The 10178-nt window shown below is 43.1% G+C and overlaps 1 long non-coding RNA gene across 1 annotated transcript; it reads left to right on the top strand.

Moving 5' to 3' along the window:
- The first annotated feature begins 216 nt into the window (after positions 1-216).
- Positions 217-5963, top strand: LOC144163626 (uncharacterized). Its single transcript, XR_013320955.1, has 3 exons — positions 217-396; positions 1974-2243; positions 5631-5963. It is a non-coding gene; the product is annotated as an uncharacterized LOC144163626 (long non-coding RNA).
- Positions 5964-10178: the final 4215 nt, after the last annotated feature.

Below are 10178 nucleotides of genomic sequence, written 5' to 3'. Positions count from 1 at the left end.
TTAAGACTTTGAAAGCAGAAAAATAATTACCAACATTATAGTACTAACACAATTTTCGCCAAACATAGAGGTGCTGCATTTGAAGTCTGGCAACTATCTCTCACTTTTTGTGTGTTGTTTCATGGCGTTTTGTGCCGAGTGGTTGCTGGCGTGATTTGATCAGTTTTATCTATTTCAAGCTTGAATCATAGTTATAAAAGCTTTATGGGAGATGTCTACCCTTCCTACCTACGCGTGTGTTGAATATGGGGACCCCGGAAGAACGATCATCGCCGGATAAAACACTGCGCGTCAAAAGTGGATGACATTGCATCAGAACAAAGCGTGTTCGTGTGTCCGCGAGATGAAGACGACAGTGAAGGAGAATTGTACGTTGGAAACATCGTTTTTGCTCTGGTAAGTACGCATTTGTTATTATTCTGTATTTGGTTGGAGCGAGTTCTGGTGTTTATGGGTCAGTAATTCGCTAGACCCCCATCTGATTTTCTCTGAGAGCATACGTGATATAGCATACTTTTTGGGCGCCCAGTCCACCGTTTAAGCAGAAGTCAGCATCAATTTACGCTGAAGCTAGACCTTGGCTACGATGCTCGCGCTGTAGTACACGGCTGCTAATAATTTCACATCACGCAAGGCTCTTTAACACCGGGGCGTTTGTTTATGTGTCTCTCAAACAGTGCCTTTGCGGTTGCAGATCGCAGTCGCAATTTCGCGTGAGTGGCACAACGCTGTGATTAGTCCTCCCTCGTGAATACCCGCGGTATACCAAGAAATAACATGAACAGGAGGTTCCCTGGAAGTGCATGTGAAAAAGCGTACACTTGATTCAATGGCTGGCGTTTCGTAGGTGTTGTGAAATCTCCCCCCCTACACGAATTCCGTGCAGTGCGCTTCGCAGCTATTGCTCGCGAGACCGGCGACCGTACGCCTCGCGGTCTTCGGGTCGCGATATGCGTGCCGTACTCGCTCGCCAACGCGCCCCCCCGACAGCGTACGCGTCGACCGGGTGCTGACGGAGTTGTGCTGGAAGAAAAGCAGGCAAGAGATGAGGACGCAGGAGGTGTAGTTAAACAGATGAGAATTTACAAAGTGCAAGGTGGAGAAAATAGTATGCAAGGGACGGAAACGGTGAGAGAGTTCGGGCCGCGTTAAACAGATAAGAATTTACAAGGTGCAAGGGAAGAAAATAGTATGCAAGGGCAGGAAACGGTGAGAGAGTTCGGGCCGCGCGCCAGCGAGCGAGTACGGCAATTTACGTTGCCGAGCTTCGCGAGTCCGGCACGAATATGACGACGCCCGTCTGAGAGTTCATAGAGGTATAGAATTCACATACGTGCAAATTGAAGGTGAAATGCGCGCATGTGGCCTCGCAGGAAGTTAGCATAGTCTCGGGGTAGTGGGGGAGATTTCACAACGCCTACGAGGCGCCTGCCGATTCCGTCAGAGTAGCTGTCGGGAAATCTGGGGCTTGATATCAGAGGCGTATGTATTGTGTAAATTGGTGCAGAAAATTGAGCGAATTCGCAAGTTCTCATTTTCACAAAACCACAGGCCATACAGTTGACTAACAAGAAAGCTGTTGGCACTCACTCAACTCGATTTATATTGGAGAATCGGACGTGCAGATACAAGTCAGACATTGAAATGGAGGAGCCTCAACTATCACACACCAGTTCCGATTGAAAGCAAGGGATACAGATGAGCTGCTCGCATGCGTTCCATGCAAAGTAGCTCAGCAGTGAGCTTTGCATGTTTCATGCATACCCCACTCACAGTACCTGCGGGTCTAATAAATACATTCTTACTGTGACCTAAATTTCACTTGGGGTGTTCCGGGAATGTTCTTATTAGTTCCTTGGAGGTTACTGTCTTCAAACGATTAAAAATCTACTTGATGTAAGCATTCGTGCTTTGTGTGTGCTCTTCTTGTATTTCAACAAGTGTCAGCACACTCACAGATTATGCACCGGCAGGTGCTGCTGCTGGCTGTCCTGGGTCAGCTGCCTTCCAGTCCAGTTTCAAAGGCTTTGCCAGGGCCTCCCTTGGCCAACCGACACTGCACCTGCTGTACCCAAGTACTGCCTGGCCTTTCGTTGGTGCTCCGAATGCTTTGCCGCCAGGAATGGTCATTCATCCATCATCTGGCCGCTTGGACCACCTGTTCAGAAGTCAGCGCATTTGCTCGACACATCGGTCCAGGCACTGCTGCCATATCGGTGCACCCACCGATCATGTACTTTCAGGTTAGTTATTGCATGTTGTGGAACCTGCCATGATGTATACCTGTTAGCAGTGCTGTGGCCTCTGATTATTTGAAACATTTTCATGAAGCAGTGCTGTGCGTTTGGAGCGGGTCATTGCTTAGCAGAGATATTGAAGAGAATCTGGGGCCGATGACTAAAGGGCAAGAAGAGAAATTGAACTGACTTTGAAGCAAGTATTCGTATGCAATCAAGCCAAGCAAACATTTAGGATCTTTCGATATGGTTTTGAACTTGCAATACAAACTGGTCAACTTCAGATCATACTGGTACTAATCATACTATACCGAAAAGTACATCCCGCAGTATGTAAAATTTTGACAGCGCTTTTTTCGCAGTCTCTCATGACAGGCACTATTCTCAATGATTGGAAGATAGTCGAGGTAGCACCAATCTTTAAATCAGGAGACGGTACTTCACCATTAAATTTCCCTAACAAGCACCATATGGAAGGTCGGGAAACATTTCATCCACTCTCAGGTCGCTAACTATTAATAAAATCACAATATCACATTCGAATATCACCACGGTTTTCAGAAGGGTTACTTGAGAAACACAACTTTCAGGATTTTTTCACGATCTGCATTGATCCATTGACGCGGGCTTACAAACTGCGGTAGTTTTTCTCGATTTTTCTAAAGCATTCATTCGCATTGCACACCACAGACTACTTCTCAAACTTCACCCTAATGTCCTCAGTAGAGCGAAATATTTTCATTCTTCTCAAATGCAGTTTACTTCTAATAACTATATACTTCTTTTGCTCGTGCCACTTTCTTGTCCCCCAGGCAGGTTGCTTGGTCCTGTCTATCTTCCATGTTGCATATCCTCCCATGTAGGTCTATTTGCAGATGATGTGGCTATTTATCACACCATTTCTTTCAACTACTACCGTCAATGCTTTTAATCTGATCTTAACACAATTAACTCCTGGTGCTGCAAATGGCTAATGTCGCTTATCTCTAAAACAAAGTGCATGACTTTAACGGTGGAAAGTCTCGAATTGTGAATACTTACTTCATTAACAACAGCCTGATTACCTCTAGAGACAAAGGTGTTTTGGTAGTCCGGTAGGGGAGGGGGGATTGCATGGTGGATTTCAAAAGGTAGATCAATTGGGAAAATAAGACGTGTGATTAATATTTTCATTTGCACTTCAAAACTCGCTGTATTTCATATGTTTAACCCACTGCAGTGGCTAGGGTGGTGTGCTGTGGAGGCGAATATCAGTTAGATACCGCTTGGTGTGGCCGTTTTTCAGATGGAGGCAACACGTAACGATGACCGTATTTTGAGGTTTCGGTGCGCACAAGAATACCCAGGTGGTCAAAATTAATGCAAAGCCTTCCCCTACAGTGCTCCCCAAATCCCAAGTGTAGCTTTGGCGTGTTAAACCACGTTTTTTTTCATGTTTTTGGTATATTTCCAGCTGCTGTAGCAGGTGCAACAAAAAGGTGAAATTATACATAATGTTTCCATGAAGTAAATATAAAGGTCATATTGAAGTGCGTTCATGGGTCTATCTCATAGCAGTAGTGAAAGGTTATATACTCTGGTGCAGGTTAAAGGAGCCATGAAGACAAAATACAAGTTGGGTTTATTAGAAAGACTGCTTAGTCCCGATAACAATCATACCAATATCATTGCAATCTTTGAACAAATAACGGAGATATTAAAGAAAACGCGTGAAGCAGTCGCGACCCCCTAGCCACTTTCCCGCAACTCTTCTATGACGTCACGGAATCTTGTTTGTGCGATTGGCGGTCGCCTAACTGACCTGTCGGGACGACTCATGACTGGACGTGTGTAATGGGGCCTCTAGATCGATTTGACCGCATCACTGGAATGCTAACGTGCAGTTAACGCACTGAAAATTATGTTTTATTGCTGGCCCGTATGACGTCATTCTTGCTCATAACACGTCACTGCGGCGCAAAATTTGAAAGTTTTTAAATACGTCTTGCTTTTTTTTCATGAAAAAAACATCTTTTGTGGCTGTAATAGAGCTGAGTGAGATACTGAATCCTAGTTCTTTTAAATTAAATGAAGTTGTATTTTCTCTTCATGGCTCCTTTAACAACGGCAATTGCTCGTGTAGTGTAGTCCAGTGTTTGACGGAATGCCGTGTAGGCAGGTAAAAGCATTATTGCAATGATGAAACGTAGGTCACTGACCAAGTCAAGAAAGCCATTTACGGTTTGGTGCTTGTTCACGGTGAGCATGTGTCGTGGAAAACGAAGCTATATATTGGGCATTACGCGGCGCAATGAGTTTGCATAGATATGGTGCAGATTGCCATTCATTATATTGATAATGTTGGGCGTCGTCTGAACGATGAGGGACTCAAGCAGTAATCGAGAAGATAGATTGCACTCAGTTGTCAGTAATTTCGTCTTGTTCCAGTCGACCACGTGTCCCGTATTCTCACGGTGCTCTGCCAGTGGACTTGTTTTTGCATGGCCCTTGTTCACTTCGTTCCAGTGCTGCGTTCATCTTCTGTGCGGATTGCCCGTTTCGCCAATGTACACTGATTTGCATTCAGCGCATGGAATCTAATAAACAACACCCGGAAGCTTGGAGCGTGAGAGGGGGTCTTTCACACTGACAATGTCAGAACGCAGCTTGCTAGTGGGCACATGCACGATGTATGCACTGCGTTTCTTGAAAATGTGTGCGAGAGTTTCACTGATGTGTGGGACGTAGGTTATTGCTGCACGTTTTGATGCAGTCCTTGTGGCTGCCTAAAGCATTATATTTAGAAAGAAGCGAAAAGGGCGACTGGCAGGAATCCGAATTGACATTAGCAGGCAGACGCGTTCACAAGGCCTGTGTCAAAATGTGCTGCAATTCTCTTCCTACACATCAATCCAGCTTTTGCACGCATTTTCAAGAAACATATTGTGCACATCGTGCACGTGCCCACTAGCAAGCTATGTTCTGACATTGTCAGCGTGAAAGACCCCTTCTCACGCTTCAAGCTTCCAGGTGTTGTTTATGTTTTAAACAAAAAAAGTTCCATTTAAAGGTGACACCTCCTTCCTTGCCGATTTCTGATGCCTGATTGTTCAGTTTGTGGGGATACGTTTAGCAGATTGCTCACATGTCTAACCTGAATTTGTGCTTGAGCAGTCAAACGCTGATGTTAGCAGTGAAGTAGGTGAAAATTGTAGTTTGATTGTAATTGTGTGCAGATCACCTACATTGTGTTAATTCGTAGAAAAGCAAAATTGAGGTAACCCTGCTAACTGTTCCGCATTTCAGCATTTTATTATGCGAACGTTAAGGAGTTCAGCTGCTTGTTAAAGGTGAAATAAACAGTGGTACAAAAAGAAGAGCACCTATTAAACAGAAATATCTTCACAATCGCAGGATGCCAACGGTCCGCCTACCAACTTGTGTCCTGCATCGTTTCTGCTGGCTGGAGCGGCTCATGGAGCATTTTCCAGCTTCTCAAAGTTTGTGGTCGAGCGCTCCTCCAAGTGAAAGATGCCGCAGAGGGATCTTTTGTTTTAATGCCACAATTTCACGTGCACAGCAGCTAATTTACTCGTAAGGCTTTTTAAATATTCATCACCCAAGAGGGCATGTGACCTTCGTCTTCGGTGGAATGTGTCTGCAATCAGGTTATTTGTGACAGAAACAAGTGGACCACGTCGTGAGAGTCATTGAGGCCATGTTGATTGTGCATGCTTCTGAAATGACATTTTCATTCGGCTGAATAATATCCAAATATTGCGATTTGTGAACAAATTATGGTAAAAGTCATGATTAGTTGTACTACAATGCAGGAAGGAAATACCAACATACGCTTTAAGCGCCTCTGATATATCGATCGTTGGCTGGTGAGCAATAAAACAAAACTGAATTTTTTTAACGTAAAATCAAATATTCGTTGTCACCAGTGCATGACCATAGTAAAAGCTATCTAGACACCAAATTTAGAATTAGACACAAAATGCCAAGAAAAATAGGGAATAAACTAGACAGCTCGCTACAATAAAACAATTAGTAAAATTCCTCAATGTCTATAAAGTGATGATTCAGGTGGGTTAGTTAAGGTGTCGGTGGGTTTACACACCCAACTTGCAGGGAAGCACATGAGCTCTCAATATTAACATGTTTTTAGTGAAGACCGTCTTCCTTCATTAAGCTGCTTTGCCCATTGATGCCAGTCTGATAAATGTAGTCCTGAATTTTTGTTATGATCAATCTTTGTATGGGAACCATATATTTTTATATGATGTCGCTGTGTATTTCTGAAACTGTATTCCAATTTGTTGTGGTCTTGTTTTTACAGCTAATTCGTAACTTTTTTAACAATTATGGCATATTTTGTGTGCCTAAAGGAATGCCTCATTGCATGTTTGGTCTATGTAGTGTTGAAAGTGGTCATTTTGCTTCAAGGTGTTATGTCGGGCAAGCAACATGGTTCTTCGCGTGCTGCTCACTTTCATTCATGCCATCATTTTTTATATTATCATTTAAAATTAAAAGCCAACCAATTTGCTGTCGTTTTAATTTTGTCACCTACTTTATACTTTCTTTTTTTTTCAACTTTCTGTAAGGATTGACTATCCATATTTTTATGATACCACGGCGTTGGACTGGGCTAGCTGGTATATGTTTGAATGGATGAAAAACTATAGGAAAACCCAGGACACAGAAGAGAACGACGGGAGAAACTTGTGCCGTCATTCTGTTTTAACTGTTTCCTGTGTTTACCACTGGTTTTTTATGCATTCAAACGTTTTTTATGAGTTTGTTGAACAGTGATTAGTTTAGGTGCTCAAACAATTTTTGGCTGCGAAGGCTCCCTGTAGCATTTATATAAGTGCTCTCTGCTCTTTTTTTTTGAGCCAATACCCCATCACCAGTCTTCATGAGGTGGCCTTTTGTAGAAATGAAGTTGAAATAAATATTTGTTTGCATTGCTTTACATGTTTCGAAAGAATTTCTTGTTCATTCTTGTTTCTTTCAACCCTGTTTCAGAATCCTGCTTATGGCATTTCCTCTGTTATTTTTTTTTTCAGAACCAGAAAGGGTGCTCATCCTCGATTCTTGCTGAAGCAGCAGTATCCATACTTCACTCGTGAGCTCTGAACACACAGTAATTATGGCATGAAACATTCTACCAGTATAAGCTTGCTTTGTAGAGGTCATTGTAGATGTCAAAGCTCTTGACAGTGTAGTCCAATGTCTGGTGTAACGCGCATTGTCTACAACTTGTAAAAATTATTTTTGTGGGTTTAATGTTTGAGATTATTTTAAAATGCACGTTAACTACTATTAAGAATCACTGTCTAAATTGGCAGCCATTTTCCTGGTGGATACAGAAAGTGAAGAAGCGCATGTGTAGAGATTTCAGTGCACCTTAAATGTCCCAAATTTGCTAAAGCTAATCTAGAGCCCTCCCTGTGGTGCAGTTCATATCCCATGTGCAGTTTTGCGTAGAAACAGCTAAAAATTTATGATCAATTTAAACTTATTCTAATGTTTTTAAATGCAAATATTCTCAGTTTAAGCTGCCATATTTAGAGTAAAATATTTTGTAACAATTATATAGCTACCAAAGGTTTACAGAAAAGCTTTTTGCTTTTGGTTATGCACCTTCTTATAAAAAGAAAAATGTTGTTAAGAAAGGCAGAAGAAACCCAAATATGGAAATTAGCAAACCCTAAAGCTGCGGATAGACTGAATGTTTTGTAGAGACTCTTTTGCTGATTTCAGTTCTAGTCAACTCTAAAAATGTCTATCAACGTAGAATGCTTGCCGTGAGGCACCTCGTAATACTAGCAAAAACTAATGGGCCCTGGCTGTTGGCTTTTCATTTGCAGCAGTGACAAATCCGGCAGGGACATAATGCAAGGCACCATGTACAAGCTAGCCTCATGATAAAATAATGTTTTATGAACAATGGCATTACATTCCAACCATGGGCTTCACCAGGGAACTTGTATGCATTGTTCTGTGATGTTTGCAGTTCTTGTTGTTGCTATGTGGGGTCATTTAGAATAAATGTATGCTTATAAAACTCCATATACCACCAAACCTTGCAAGTGCTGTACCATATGAATATTTTTTCGTAAAGCAAAAAGAATAATACAAAAGAAAATAATGGCTTGGGCACCCAACTTTTATGAGTAGATTATGAGCTGCAGTACGGAGGGAACTATATTATGAGCCGCAGTATGGAGGAAACTATACATTTTGCATTTGGTCTTCCTTCATATTCAACCTTCCAGCTCGGCTCAAGAATAAGGCACTAAACATTGCAGGTAGCTACCGTGATTGGAAGTTTGACGCAATACTGAGAAGCCAAGGGTTTTAAGGTTGAAGGAAATTTTGTGTGGTTGAAGTGTTGCACACCTAATTGCTTTCACTGCATAGCATGGTTATGCTGTGCAGTGAAGCTTGAAGGATGTGTACTGCAGTTCGGCAAAGTCAACATATAATTGGTTTTTCACGAAGTTTTGGATAATCAACTACTTCTAAAGTTATAACTCTGTACTGAGATGTGGCTCCTGACTCTTTAAATTGATGTTTTAACAATCGTTGACACAAGTTCAAGGAAATTATCACCTGACGTTGAGCTTCAACAGAATGTCTCACAGAACCGAGCTTGGAAAGCACGAATGTTTCATACCATAATCCTGTGTCTTATTGTGCAATATGTGGTCTCACACCTGCTGCACCATTTCTGAACTGAGGATGACGCACCCTTTTTGTACCCCTTCAGGTGGGTGTTTTTGCAGAAGATGCTCCTTCAGATTGGGGTGCTAAGTAGCACCCTATGATACTTTTAGGCCAAAAAGTGTGTTATAAGGCACACGTCTTCTGGGATGCTTCACAAAGGGTGCCCTTGCGGCAACAGAATCCAAGCACCCTAAAGGGTGTAAAGTATTCAGTTTTTAGGGTGCTCCTGCTGCGACAAGCTGAAGCACCCTTTTGGGCGTAAAAATTTTTAGTGTGTAAGACGCGCCTCGTGCTGTTATTGGCAACCGCCCCCTGCCTGTTAATTTCCCACACGTTTGACGCGTGGCAGCGGCTGAAAATATCTAGCAGGTTTGACGCATGCGGAGAGCCGGCTTTGGGTGCCAGGCGGATGCCGTTCCGGCTACCGGAACGGGCAATCGCGTGCACAGACGCGTCCCTCCTGCCCATGTGTCTCCTGCTTTAGGCAAGAACTGTTGGGCCCTGCCTAGTTTTTTTTTTTTTGTTTCCGACACGAAATTTTCCGACCAACGAGAGGCTAACAGCTTCGCTGTAAAAAGCTGGCGTTGGCTTCTGTAACCAAGGCAGGGCTCGCGCAAGACTCCCTAACCTTCCGTAGCACCAGCTTCGTTCTGTGTAGCAGAAAGACATGTTAAAGACCGCGCTGCCAATCGACGCCAAGCTGAAACCCGTGAGTGCAGCTGCGCCTGTGAGCGCCGTGTCCGACGGCAATTCACCACGCGCCCCAAGACCTAGTACAGCGGCGAAGCACCCACGATTGCTTGCAATGCAATATTGGCAGGAACACTCGGAGTCAGCTACATTCAATGAAACATTATTGATTTCTTATTCACAACTCTTTAGTAATGCTTAGGCGTATTTTTTACGGTACATGTACCAAATCTAAGATGATAGAAATGGGGAAAATAAAGACAGCGTTTATGGTTTGTGAACTCGCAGTTCTGCACCCCTTGATTGTACCGATAGCGACAGCACTATGCCTCCTTCTCACCCACCCCTCCCAGTTTAACATTGATGGCCATTACAAACTCTCCGGGCAGAAACGCTGTTCAAGTCCATAGACTAAACCCAAGTTAATCAGGCAAACAATGGAGGCACATATTTAAGCGAAGCTTAATAAGTCAAGCAACTAAGATGGTTGAACACGAATCTAACTCGTGATTGATTCTTTGATTGCAAAATCCC

The sequence above is a fragment of the Haemaphysalis longicornis genome, unplaced genomic scaffold, assembly GCF_048455015.1.
Source record: "Haemaphysalis longicornis isolate Haplotype H1 unplaced genomic scaffold, Haemaphysalis longicornis Haplotype H1 scaffold_126, whole genome shotgun sequence".
NCBI lineage: Eukaryota > Metazoa > Arthropoda > Arachnida > Ixodida > Ixodidae > Haemaphysalis > Haemaphysalis longicornis.
This window is presented reverse-complemented; position numbering and strand designations above follow the sequence as displayed.